We start from the raw sequence: 12,881 nt of genomic DNA, 5'->3' as shown, positions 1-12,881 counted from the left end.
GCGAGGTTTGGAGAGGCGTAGGAGCTCAGTGGGGTATAATGCTATAGAGTTCATCCTCCAAAGAAGCCATTTTTTTCCCAAGAGAATTGATCTATATCATCTGGATGGCACTTGTAATCAGGGCTGGTGCGCCCATTGAGGCCAGGTAGGCGGTGGCCTCAGGCGTGGGGTGCCGGAGGGAGTGCTGGAGGAGGCACGGGGGGGGGTGGGAGTGTGCGCCACAAAGCAGCAGCCTCCTATCCTTCCCGCCCCGCCCCGCTGCCAGCACAAGCCCCCAGCTGGGCACAGCCAGCCCGGGCAGGCATCTGCAGTGGCACAGGCAACCGAGCGGGAGAGCTCAGAGGCCGCCTGCTGCAGCGATCGGGCTGGTGGCGGCGCGCGCACTCCCATGATGACGTCATGTGTGACATCATCATGTGTGCGTGCACACTTGCGCGCGTGCGGGGGGTGGTGGCCGCGAGTGCCGCAAACCCTTGCGCCGCCCCTGCTTGTAATTCTGGGAACCTCCAGGCCCCACCTGGAGGTGGGCAGCCCTAGAACCAAGGAAGACCCTGTGCAGTATAAAGGTTAAGTGGCTGTACTGGAACCACGGAGATTCGAATTGAGATCCTCATCCAACCCTGAAGCTTGCTGTATGACTGAGCTACCTGGCAGGTTTCTTGTGAGGATAAAATGGACAAGAGGAGAACGAAGTAGGTCGCCCTGAACTCCAGGGGGAAAGCACAGGATAAAAATGAGATATGTTACCATGGAAAGGTCTCAGGGGTTCTTCAAAACATAGTGAAGGACAAAAGTCCTTGAAAAGCTGCTTGCCCTCTGCTACCAATTGTCAGTAACAGTGTGGTGTAGGGGCTTGTTCAGATATATCTAGGGTGCGGGAATACGTATGAGTTCCTCTGGATATTTGGGCTGGTCACACACGGCAGCCTATCCTACCTCACAGGGTTGTCATGAGGATAAGACGGAGGAGGGGAGAGTGACGTGAGTCACTTTAGGGCCCCAATGGAGAGAAAGACATGGGCCGTTTCCACACTACTCACCTTCATCCGGAACGAGGCGCACCGTCGCGGGAAAAACGCGGAAGATAGCGTCTTCTCGCGTGAGTTTTGCGCGACGTTGCGCAAAACTCACGTGAAAAAATGCTATCTTCCGTGTTTTTTTCACAACATTGTGCCCTGTTCTGGGCCATTTCCAGACGGCTTACCTTCTGCCTCTCCATGCTGCAACGCCGCGGCTCGTGCTGTGGCGAAAGCAAAATGCCACGTTTTCGCGCTATTTCGCATTTTCTCTGGCACGAGCTGCGACGTTGTGGCATGGAGCGGCAGAAGGTAAGCAGTGTGGAAACGGCCCTAGATGAAGGTGAGTAGCGTGGAAACGGCCATGGTATAATAAAAGTAATGTAATAAATATTGGCATAGAGACCACAGGCATAAAACAGACCCGCATAACTAGTGACCTACCATGACAGACTCACAGCACTGGTCACATAGGGTTGCTTGGTCCAGGTTGGGAAATTCCTGGAGATTTGGGTGGTGGAGCCTAGAGAGGGTGGGGTTTGGGGAAGGGAGGGCCCTCAGAATGGTATAATGCCCCAAAGTCCACCCTCTAAAGCAGCCATTTTCTCCAGGGCAACTGATCTCTGTCACCTGGAGATTTGTTGTAATCCCAGGAGATCTCCAGCCACCACTTGGAGGCTGGCAGCTTGAAGGGCTGGCAGCTTGAAGGGCTAGAGCTCCAAACTCTAGCTTGAGGAGATTTGGGGCAGTGTCTGGATAAGGCAGAGCTTGGGAGGGGAAAGGACCTCAAGTGAGGATATGATGTCACACATTCCACCCTCTGAAATAGCCATTTTGTCCTGGGGAATTGAAGTTTGTGCACTTGTTCTTTCCCCTACCCCAGTTCCTCTGGGTGCTGGTGGACAATGAACTGGGATACTGGGAGACCTCTTGCTATACTAGGAGATCTGGTATCCTTACTCAGGGCTTTTTTTTCCACCTGGAACATGGTGGAATGGAGTTCCGGCACCTCTTGAAAATAGTCATATGGCTGGTGGCCCCGCCCCCTGATTTCCAGACAGAGGGGAGTTTAGATTGCCCTCCACACCACTAGCTCAGAGGGCAATCTAAACTCCCCTTTGTCTAGAGATTAGAGGGCAGGGCCACCAGCCATGTGACCATTTTTGCGGAGGGCAATTTAAACTTTAAAAAACTTCCCCCTTGTTCTAGCTGACCCAATGTGATGTCATTGTGTGGTCCTGAGTTTTACCATCTCTTTTCCCATTAAAAAAAGCCCTGTCCTTACTGAACCAGCTACCAGATCTGAACTGAGCAGTCCCTGCTGAGTAGGGTTGCCAGCTCCAAGTTGGGAAATTTCTGGAGATTTGGAGGGTGAAGCCTAGAGAAAGCAGGGTTTGAGGAAGGAAAGGACCTCAGAAGGGTATAATTCCACAGAGTCCATCCTCCAAAGCAGCCATTTTCTCCAGGGGAACTGACCTCTGTTGCCCGGAGATCAGTTGTAATTCTGGGAGATCTCCAGCCACCACCTGGAGGCTGGCAACCCTACTGCTTAGCTGGCTTTCAGTGCTGCAGGAGTTAGCTTGCTTAGCTTACTTGTAGTTTGATTCTGCTTCTTTCTGGCCACTGGTCACCAGCAGCCCACCCAGAATTTTCCTGGTAAGCTCCATGGCTGGTTGTCCCCTGTTCATACCTACTGCTTTTAGCAAGCTACTAGGGGAGGACTGATAAGTAGGGCTCAACATGTGGCCTCTGAAGTGAATTTGGAAGTTTTAACTGGTTCAGAATGAGACAGTCCAGTTACTATCAAGGTCTAGCCAAGAAGTCTGGAATCAGTTACATTTCTGAAAGATCTCCACGCCCCTCCTGGAGGCTGGCAACCCTAAGCCAATGGGAGCACATCTCACCTTTTAAAAACCTGCCAGCTTGTTTTTAAGTTCCATTAAAAAATGCTGGTTGTTGCTGAAAGGCTGTCTTTATATGTCCTCATGTGCCAGCTCAGGTCTTCTGGTTGCCTTATCCCACCACTGCTCCTTTGCTGTAGTGGTTCCCAATGTGTGCAATAAGCTCTCTGAAGAGGTGAGGGGGCTTCACCTGTAGAAATGTTTAGGAGGTGGTATAAAGACATTTTATTTACGTGGACTTTTAATGGGGTATTAGCCAGGGCCGTATTAATGCATAGCTTTTCCTCTAGGCTTTCAGGTATTTCTGGCCCCCTCTGGCACTTGTCTTTCACCCCACTACAGCTGACTGCCTGACCCTGGTACGGTAGGTACTAGACCACAGTACATAGCCCTCTATCCATTTTGAGGGTCTCCTGAAGAATTCTATTCATATATACTTATGAGAGTGTGTATATATATGGATAAATATATATGTACATGTATTGCTATAGTGCAGAGTGTAAAGTGTCTTTAACTATTGGAGGCCTAGGGTGTAGAGAACAGTGCCTCAGCAAAAAAAAAAAATGATGGGACCCTAGTCTCTGTGGGCCCCCTAGGCTTCAGCCTAATCTGCCTTATGAATAATAGGGCCCTGGTATTAGCTGCAGATATTTTCTTGAGCAAGTGTAATGGGATATTTCTGTTGACATCTTTTCTATGTTTCTGATTTTTGGAATTGTAAGCAACCTTGAGCCACAAGGGAAAGACCAGATATAAGTATATCAATTACTTGCATTATATTAAAGCCCCCCTACCTTCTCCTATATCATTCAAACATAAGTATAATTACAGGAGGGGGGCACGGCTTAGTGACAAATCATCTGTGTGACATGTAGAAGGCTCCAAATTCATTCTCTTGCATGTCCTCGTTTTAGAAAGTAGGTGATGTTAATGACCTCTTCCTGAGACCCTGGAGAGGCAGTGAGACTCTTCTCAAGTTATAGAGAACACACTATAACTAGATTTTCCTTTCAGTGTGTGCTGGGTAATTCTTATGTTGCACTCAATGCATGCACAGCTGAATGTGTGTGATTGAAACTACACATTTATCCAGGGCTTTTTTTTCAGCTGGAACATGGTGGAACGGAGTTCCGGCATCTCTTGAAAATGGTAACATGGCTGGTGGCCCCGCCCCCTGATTTCTAGACAGAGGGGAGTTTAGATTGCCCTCCACGTCGCTCCAGCAGTGCAGAGGGCAATCTAAACTCCTCTCTGTCTGGAGATCGAGGGCGGGGCCACTGGCCATGTGACCATTTTCACCAAGGGTGATTTAAGCTTTAAAAAACTCCCCCCTTGTTCCAGCTGACCCAAAGTGACATCACTGTGCAGTCCTGAGTTCCACCACTGAGTTCCACCACCTCTTTTCCCAGAAAAAAGCCCTGCATTTATCCAAGTAGTGATGCCCAGTTTTATTAGAAAAGAGAACGCATGTTGGTTCTTTCTTACAAACAGGTGTACACAGGCAGATGCAGGTTGTATGTGCATTCACTATAACATGTGAACAGGGTTACTTTCTTTTTAAACATTTTTTAAAATACCATACAGCCTGATGGAAAGTTCTGGTGAACTTGAAAGCTTGTCCAGTGATATGTGTCATTTATGTGGTCCTAATAAATGGTATTATGCAAATTGCGTTCTGTTTTTTTAAAAAAAAATTAGAATAAAGCAGCTTCATGTATTTATGTATTCCAGCAGAAAAAGTGACTGAAAACGAAAGAAAGAAGACCAATCAGTGGTAATGTTGATTGTTCCTCAGTTTACTGAGCCATCCCCAAACAACACTTCACAATAAAATAAACACCTGGCAGCTATAAAGCTGCAATCCTAGTTTTTCTTTTAAAAAGTAAACTGAATCCTTAATTGCAAGTGCTTATCTAGGCCGCTGTCTGACGGAAAACACTACAAATAGCTTCAGGGACAAAGTTGATGCGCTGTAGGACACTTAAGGGCAAAAATGCATTCCTAATAATTTTTAAAAAAGAACGCAATCCCAACATGTCCTCTGCATTCCCTTCTCTGAATTCCTTCACTCCCTCACATCTCCTTGAGGAGCCAAAAGAAAACAGAAAAGAAAAAAGAAAGGGGGGTGGTAAGCGGGAGAAAATGGGGACGAGAGAGAGAAGAGGTACCCTGCTGTATCTTACCAGTGGTTCACATATGGTTGCCAGTTCTGGGTTGGGAAATTCCTGGAAATTTGAGGGAAGGAGCCTACGAGGGCAGGGTTTGGGGAAGGAAGGGACCTCAGCTGGGTATAATGCCATAGAGTCCACCTTCCAAGGCAGCCATTTTCTCCAGGGGAACTGATCTCCATTGCCTGGAGATCAGTTGTAATTCCAGGAGATCTACTAGTTCTACAGTGCAGACATAAGCAGATCTACTCAAAATCCTACTGAAGCCCACCACACGCCTTTTTATTAAGCTAGATTTGTTTTTAAAAATGCCCTCACTGCTAACAGGAATGCTCCCATAACAAGAAGAACAGAACCCCAAATAGTTCTCAACACTTCTGAACAAATTTATCAGGAGTAGAAATGGGCACGAACAAGGAAAATATCACACTGTGTGGTTCGTTTGTGTTTCACGAACCACAAACCACAAACTTTCACAAACTTGCCCCAGTTCACGAACCGGTTTGTTTGGTTCGTAAAAAGCCACTTCCGGGGCAGCAGAAGGTCTGCAGAAAGCCCATGCCCCCCATTGCCTAGAAAACTGATTGATTGGCACCAGGCTGTCTGCAGTGATGAACCAAAAAATGAACTAAATGGATCAGCCTAAAGTTCGTAGCGGTTAGTCAGAAATGGGCTCTGACGAACCACTGGTTTGTGAACCACAAACTGGTCTGGTTCATGATGAACTTTGGTTTGCGTTTCGGTTCATACCCATCTCTAATCAGGAACAACTTCGTCCCTCCCAATTTCACCTCTGTGGATTATTCGAGAATAATCCCAGGATCTTAACAAAAAAAAGCATGTTTCCCATTTGTATGGCTCCATGTTCTAAGAGCAATCTGAGCAGATTGCTCAGCTTTTAACCTAGAGGGGGACGAATCCTACTGAAGTCTACTCAACAGGGCTTAGTCCTAGGAAAGTGTTCTTCAGATTGCAATGATAATATCTTTGAAGAGCTTGCAGTGCAGTACTGTGAGATAGGACAGAGAATGTCTAGCAGGATTGTTTTGGAACTGTACTGATATAGCCATGCGATCTCACAGTGGGCTGTAGCAAAGCCTTATGGGAGTGGTAGTTGGTTGATTGCTTATGCAAACAAGAGCTTGTAGTGAAATCCTACAAGCAAGAGGAAGACAGAAAATGACACAAAAGTCTGCACTGAATATCGAACTAATAACCAAGTTCAACAACGGAACAGACAGGGATCAAGCTTGTACTTTGGATTTCCAGAAATCTCAGAAAACAGATAAATATTCCCAGGCCATAGGCATTTATTTTCTTCAAAAGACACTACAGTTTATGAAACTGAAACCTGGTGAAATTTCAGTGACTATTAGCAATGTTAATGACAAATCCATTTTCAAATGTTGGCTTTCATCAATACGTACTGAGAAGCTGGTAGTGAAAAAAAATCACTAGGGAATAGAAGTCCATTTGAAAGAGAGAGAGAGAGAGAGAGAGAGAGAGACAAATCTACATTTTAATGAAAATATTTTCAAGCCATTTCAAATAAGAGTGCACGAGAAATAATTACAAAAGTTTGGAAAGAAAGAACATTAGCTTTGATAGCTTTCTCCTCTGTGAAGCAATTAAAATGAGCCATTTTTCAAATACTAAGCAGAAAATTACTAATGGACGGACTTTAAAAAAGCTTTCATTTCAGTCTCTTGTCCTTTATTCTTCTTTAAAAAAAAGAAAGAGGAAAAATAAGGTGGTTTTCAGATAGATTACTACATAAAGGAGTCACTCACTAGATGTCATAAAAACTACGGCAGCGTAGAGTGAGGGAGATTAACAGCTAGATTTAAATCACGCAACAGTCCAGTTAATAGCAATGTCTAATTAAAGAACGCATTATGAGTCTGTAATGTTGATTTGATGGAGAAAAATCTCAACTTTGGAATTTTCCATTGTAAGTAACTGCCTACAAGCTGTTCGTCTATGTTGGTGGATGCTCCATAAGAAGGGTGATTCAACTCTTAACCCCTAACGTGATTGTCAACGTGGTAGGTTCCGATGTCTCAAAGGAGGTTCACTTTTGACCTGGCCTTGCTAAGGAAAGAACCACAGAAGAACACATGGGCACATAAAGCTGCCATCAGTCTATCGAGGTCAGTATTGCCTACTGGGGAGGTCAACAGTTTCAAGCAGAGGTCTTTCAAATCACCAGATACTTTTGAAATGGAGATTCCAGGGACTGAACCTGGGGCCTCCTCCATGTAAAGGAGATGCTCTTCCAGTGAGCCATGACTCCTCCCCAGCTGCGGGAGGAGCCTTAGCCAACCAGAGGAGTCCACTTGGGGATACTCTCAATGAACTTTCTGTCACAAAGGCACTTACATTTTCTTAAGAGGAGGTGGTGGTGGTGGAGAGTGCCCTCAAGTCATAGCTGAATTAGGGCAACCCCTAGAGGGGTTTTCATGGCAAGAGACTAGCAAAGGTGGTTTGCCATTGCTTGCCTCTGCAACCCTGGTCTTTGTTGGAGATCTCCCATCCAATCACTAACCAAGGCCAACCCTGCTTAGCTTCTGAGATCTGATGAGATCAGGCTCACCTGAGCTATCCAGGTCTGAGGAAGAAGAGATAGTAATTTGTGGCAATTTCCCCTCCTGCAATCTACTGAGCTCCAACCAACCCTCTCAGGAAGTTTGTTTGTTTAGACATTTATGTTCTGCTTTCTCCCCAATTGGTGATCCAAAGTTTCTTCTAACATCATTCCCCCCTCTTCCATTTTATTCTCACAACAACAGCAGCGTAACGCAGGTTAGGCCAAGGTTCAAGCTTCCAGAAGGTTTCCATGGCACAGCAGAGATTTGAACCTGGGCTTCCCAGATCTTAGAGCCAAGCTACAAGAGACGAATTCCACGAGGAGTACGTGAAGGGAGTCGCAATGCTATCTGGGAAGCTGAGTTTTAAAAGAGATTGGAAGGCTTTGTCAATTTCCCCTCTACAGAACCAGGGAGATGGCTGCTCAGAGGGTTTGTTAATTTCATTCTTTGCCTCCAGGAGGCTCTGTCAGTTTCACCTCCCCTTCAAGGAGGCAAAGAGGAAATCAACAAACCCTCTGAGCAGCATCTCCTTGGCTCTGTAGAGAGGGGAAATTGACAAAGCCTTCCAATCTCTTTTAAAACTCAGCTGCCCGGCTAACATTGCGGCTCCTTTCACGTGCTCCTCCTCGTGTAATTTGTCTCTTGTCTCTTAGCTCTTAGTCTGACACTTCTACCACTAATACCACGCTGGCTAGAGGGCAAACTGGGGCTCTGGCAGGTTGGGGCATGTACATTTGAAGTCCCCTTTCCTTGGGAAATCCTGTACATGACCCAGATAGCTGGCAATTTGGACTATACAGTTCTTATAACATCCATATGACACTATGATATCCATACTCAGCCACATGGAGCTTCCGGGGAACAGCTTACATGTACTACATGTCGGATTGGTGGTGGTGGAAAGTGCCATCAAGTTGCAGCTGACTCATGGTGACCCCCGTACAGTTTTCAAGGCAACAGACATTAACAAGTGGTGGTTTGTCATCGCATTCCTCTAGGTAGTGACCCTTGACTTCCTTGGTAGTCTCCCATACAATTACTAACTAGGGCCAGGGCTCATCTTGAGGGGGAATGCACAGGAATGCAGTTCTGGCAGTTTTCCAAAGAGGTCACATGTCAGGTGGCCTGCCTAACTGATTTTCAGCCATTTTTGGCACATTTTGGCCTGGATCAGTGCCAAAATGACCTGATTGGCCCCAAAATGGCAAGGATTAGGCCCCAAACAGACAGGATTGGTCCTGAAATGGCCAGGATCAGGTGGTGGATCTGACAGGTGGTGGATCACTCTCCCACTCAGCAGCAGCCCAATCCTGACCTTTTGGGGCCCAATTTTGGCCCTGAATGGCCAGGATTGGGTCCAAAACAGCCGGGGTAGGTGATGTCAGGGGGTGTGGCATATGCAAATCAGTTATGCTAATAACACTTCCGGTGATGACAAGGGGCGTGACATATGCTAATGAGTTGTGCTAATGAGTTATGCTAATGAGTTCCTGCAGCTATTTTTCTACGAAATGACCCCTGACTAGGGCTGACCCTGCTTCCGAAAGATTCTGAAATCAGGCTAGCCTGAGCTATCCAGGACAGGGCCGTGTAATTGTTAGGCAGCTTCATGTGTTCTTATCACATCTGATATTTTTATGGTATACAGAACCAAGATATTTGCAAAAGAGGACAGCATCTGTCAATGGGGCAATGTCAGTAGAAGAGCATGAAGGAGAGTAGGAAGGGTGAAATCTATTCTTGACATGGCTGTGCCTCAATCTCTCCCTTGTACTCAGGAGGACATTTGGGCAGATATGACTCACAAGTTTTCACCACGTGGACTAGAATTTGCAATAGAAAGAGATCCGATTGTCTTAGACAAGGTTTTTTCCATTTTCTTATAGGAAAGTGCACATCGGCAAAAATCGCACACCAAACTGCAAACAACTCCGGATAAAATCAGCCGCAGATTTTGTTTTGTGGTCTCCTTGTTGATTGACCAAACCCTAGAGAGTAATCTACCAAATCCAGGAAGCTTGAAACATCCAAATAACACCAATGACCTTACGAGGAACAAGCCAGGAAGGCATTTGAGCGTTGGCTAGAAGAGCATATTAAAATACAAGGCATTCACTGTAGTAAAAACAGGGTACCTCATTCCAGCTGTCTATATATATTCCTTTCCAGCACTAAATCTGTCCAGGGACCTTTCAGAAATACAGCATTAAGCCTCATGCCTTCGCTTAGTGAATAGAAATGTGAAAAGGATGAAGATAAAAATCAGAGGGACATACAATAGCGAATGTTCTATGATTTAATCACCATTACAGCTTAAAACAGCCCAGCCGACATTCACCCTTGGTAAGGCAGGGATAAATCTCAGCGGATGGCCTCCTTAAAGAGTGACGGCACCATTGTTTCAGGTCCTTTTTTTATAAGCGCCCCCCCCCCCCCCGGAGGCGGCAAAAAAACAAAAACATTGCTGAAGGGTACCAGAAGTGACGGGCTCAGTTGACCTGACTACCAATGATACAAAGACCAATGAATATATGGAGGGAAGGCTCATATATTATTGGAACATTATGTGTGTGTGTGTTTGCATGCACACACACATGTGTGGAAGTGCTGCTCTGTATATTTTGCACACAGTACTTCACTCCCCCATGAAGAGGGGACGTGAAGGACAAGCCATCTAGGATCTGTGTAGAGGGCAAGTTTTGCCCTTCCTAAAGCAGCATTTCTAAATGTAATGCTTTTCCTTCTGTCTCGATTGATTGATTAATTTGCTTCATTTATGCCCTGCAGTGGGGACCCAAAGCAGCTTCCATCATTTCCCTCTCTTCTGTTCTATCTTCACAACAATCCTGTTAGGTTGGTTAGGTTGAAAGTGCAGGACTGGCCCAAGGTCATCCTTTGAGCTTCCATGGAAGAGAACCCAGGTTGGCCCAGTCCTGCACTCTCAAGGTAAAGGTAAAGGTAAAAGAGACTGTGCAAGCAAATTAGTCTTAAAGGGGCGACTGGACTTTTTGCTATTGTGCAAGCTATTGTTGGTGCAAGCACCGAGTCATTAATGACCCACAGGGGGACGTTGCATCACGACATTTTCTTGACAGACTTTTTGTTACGGGGTGGTTTGCCATTGCCTTCCACTTTACCCCCCGGAAACTGGGTACTCATTTTACCGACCTCGGAAGGATGGAAGGCTGAGTCAACCTTGAGCCGGCTACCTGAACCCAGCTTCTGCCAGGATCGAACTCAGGTCATGAGCAGAGCTTGGGCTGCAATACTGCAGCTTACCACTCTTCTTCTGTTCTGTTCTTCTAGAAAGATTAGTGTGCTACTCAGATCAGTGAAGAAGTCACTGTTATTATTACCCCACAATGCAGCTGGGGAGCTGGGGCTAAAAGCAGTGGCTTACCCAAGGCCACCTGCTGAGCTCATGGCAGTAATGGGATTCGAACCAGCAGAGTGCTGATTCACAGCTGAACCACTGTGCTACAGCAGGAGTATCACAGATCCTAGCCTGACACTAGGATTCAATTTCTTGGTCACTCAGAGGTGTGACACAATATTAGGAATGACCCCCCTTCTCTCACTCTGTTTCTCATCCTTTAACCATTATATCAGCAAAGAAGAACAGGTTCCTGCCCCAATAAGCTTGCAATCTACCCAAGTCAAAATTGGGGAAAAGACAGAAGGAAGAGAGGCAAAGAGGAGGCTATGGTAGTGGGATTAATATAAGTAAATCTGTTGCTTTATTTACTTACTTCTTTTATAGTTTGCTTTTGTCCCACTTAAGGCAGGTGAGAATGAAAAACAATGCAGTAAGAACAGAATTTATTTATTTATTTATTTATATCATATTTGTATTCCGTCCTCCCCGTGAGCAGGCTCAGGGCGGATAACAACATTAAAAACATTCCATATTAAAACATTTAAAAGTATCATACAAAAATATCATAAAAAATAGCAGCACTCTTTTTCCTGATACAATACAATCAATAACAAATAATGCAACAGTACAATTGAATATAGCAGCAGCTTAAGAACAGTGGTGGGCAGCTTTCACAGGGAGGGGGGTAGATGTTGTATCCGCCAGCCAGCGGAGGCCAAGCCTCAGCCATAAGCCTGGCGGAACAACTCTGTCTTACAGGCCCGGCGGAAAGATAGTAGATCCTGCCAGGCCCTGGTCTCAGTAGACAGAGCTTTCCATCAGGTAGGAGCCAGGACTGAGAAAGCTCTGGCTCTAGTCGAGGCCAGGCGGGATGTAGAATGGGATGTGGAATGGTATAGTACTGCGGGATTTTGTCAGATCACGGAATCTACGCTGGGCTGGCACTTGAACAAGAAGTATGTCTACAAGGATGACTCTGCAAAGGAAGGCAATGGCAAACCACCTCTGCTTCCCACTTGCCTTGAAAGCCACCTGGCTGGGGTCACATTACATTGATTGTGATCTGATGGCACATAAGAACAGCGTAATGTCTGCAACCAACGTTTACTGAATAGTAAACAAAATAAGAGAATGTTGCAGAAACAACACAGTATAAGACAGACATTTCACATGGGATAAGGACTTCAGGAGATAGATCAAAGTCTGCAGGCAAATTTTTTAAATTTAGAATGGGCTCCAGAACAGTAGTTCTTAACTTTTTTGGTATGTATGTATTATTTTATTTTCTTCATTTACATCCCACTTTTCTCCCTAATGAGGAGTCAGTTTGGATGAACAACAACATCAACATTTGGTTTATATACTGCCCTTCAGGACAACTTAGTGCCCACTCAGAGTGGTTTGCGAAGTATGTTATTATTATCTCCATAACAAACACCCTGTGAGGTGGGTGGGGCTGAGAGAGCTCCAGAGAGCTGTGACTAGCCCAAGGTCATCCAACTGGCTTCAAGTGGAGGAGTCAGGTTAGGGTTAGAGTTAGACATGGGCACGAACCCCAAAAAATTAATGAACCTGTGTTTCGTGGTTCAGTGCCACCAATGAACATCAACAAACGAACTGTAATGAACATTTCGCATTACCTAACCAGTTCACAGTTTGTGGTTCGTGGGCATTGGAATGGCCCCGTTGCACTTAGAGAGCCCATATTCACAGGGCGTGTTTAGGAGGCTCTCCTCCAGCCAGCACCCAAGTTTGGTCAAGATTGCAATAGGGATCTTGGAGTTATACCCTCTCCAATCTGAGGCCCCCAGGAAACTCCCACTCGATACAAT

At 45.8% G+C, this 12,881-nt stretch overlaps 1 long non-coding RNA gene across 1 annotated transcript in view; it reads left to right on the top strand.

Annotated features, from left to right (window-relative positions):
* Positions 1-4,838, top strand: part of LOC129345290 (uncharacterized) — a 46,165-nt gene extending 41,327 nt beyond the window's left edge. The window contains exons 6-7 of the long non-coding RNA XR_008598493.1: positions 3,208-3,281; positions 4,649-4,838. This is a non-coding gene — a long non-coding RNA (uncharacterized LOC129345290). The remainder of the gene's footprint in view (positions 1-3,207; positions 3,282-4,648) is intronic.
* The last annotated feature ends 8,043 nt before the right edge of the window (positions 4,839-12,881 follow it).

Source organism: Eublepharis macularius, chromosome 18 (genome assembly GCF_028583425.1).
Source record: "Eublepharis macularius isolate TG4126 chromosome 18, MPM_Emac_v1.0, whole genome shotgun sequence".
NCBI classification, from domain to species: domain Eukaryota; kingdom Metazoa; phylum Chordata; class Lepidosauria; order Squamata; family Eublepharidae; genus Eublepharis; species Eublepharis macularius.
The sequence above is the reverse complement of the archived record's forward strand: the minus strand, read 5'-3'. Positions and strand labels throughout refer to the sequence as shown.